This window comes from Trichechus manatus, unplaced genomic scaffold (assembly GCF_000243295.1).
Source record: "Trichechus manatus latirostris isolate Lorelei unplaced genomic scaffold, TriManLat1.0 scaffold00240, whole genome shotgun sequence".
In the NCBI taxonomy this organism is placed as follows: domain Eukaryota; kingdom Metazoa; phylum Chordata; class Mammalia; order Sirenia; family Trichechidae; genus Trichechus; species Trichechus manatus.
In genome coordinates this window covers 1,455,209-1,456,092 of record NW_004444176.1, presented here as the reverse complement: position 1 = coordinate 1,456,092, position 884 = coordinate 1,455,209, and the positions used below count along the sequence as shown (strand labels likewise).

At 37.4% G+C, this 884-nt stretch overlaps 1 long non-coding RNA gene across 2 annotated transcripts in view; it reads right to left on the bottom strand.

Annotated features, from left to right (window-relative positions):
- The window catches only part of LOC111822935 (uncharacterized), a 16,541-nt gene that overhangs the window by 7,344 nt on the left and 8,313 nt on the right, over nucleotides 1–884 (bottom strand). Inside the window, exon 3 of one of the 2 annotated variants that reach the window (XR_002826012.1) lies at nucleotides 49–66. The exons of the other annotated variant lie outside the window; for it this stretch is intronic. This is a non-coding gene — a long non-coding RNA (uncharacterized LOC111822935). Of the gene's footprint in view, nucleotides 1–48; nucleotides 67–884 lie in introns of those variants that run through there. 2 annotated transcript variants of the gene reach the window in all.

Genomic DNA, 884 nt, shown 5'->3' with positions numbered 1-884 from the left:
CATACTCACCAAAGTCTTAATTGATTTTTTCTCTGTGATGATGCCTAGAGATCCAGAGATGACAAACTACTCAGAAAAGAGAGAAAAAGGTCAAGTTAGTTTCTATGTGCAGATGTAGCAACAGTGTTACTATCATGGTATTTTTGGAAAACTTTAATGGGGAAAGTCCTGGCGAACCAAGGAACAATGATGCAAGAGCCATTTGAATACATATGTCCTTGTACTCATATAGCATTCAGAAAAGCAAGTGAAAAGCAAGGTATGAGCAGGACTTCATCCCAATAAACAAAATGAGGATCTTAAAAGCCAGGAAAGAAGGTTTTTTTCCATGAGAGAAGAAAGTTTTGGAGTAAGGAGTTATCTAGGAAGATATGTGGAAGCAATGGTATGGAAAAAGAAAAGAATAGGGGCAGCAAACAAATATAGGAAGACAGAAACTTAGTAGCTCCAAAGGCTAGGGTAGACTGGTAAGGATAAGCATGGATGGCAGAAATCCTTTAAGTCTGTGTTCGGAAAACCAAAGAAATTCTTACTGCTCTCCGAGTATCATGACCTAATAGTCTTGGAGCAGCTAAGTAACATAAAATTTTTTGACAATGGAAAAATTGGATTAAACAGTGAGAAAAAAAGTTGTGGTTCTAGTGGTCCCAGAGTTAAGTAATTTAGGCCTGAAAAATAAAATAAATCCTGGGTCTTAAAAAATTGACTAGGTTCCTCCTCATGTGTGGGCTGTGCTGTAACTTGCTTCCAAAGAGTAGACTATGAAAAGAGGAGGGAGAGAAGTAACTTTAAAGTGGAGAAACCTGGCAAACACTATAGTGATCAAGATTAACTTCACCAGTAACAAACCATGTTAATAGCATTCACAGTTGGCTGATGAATTG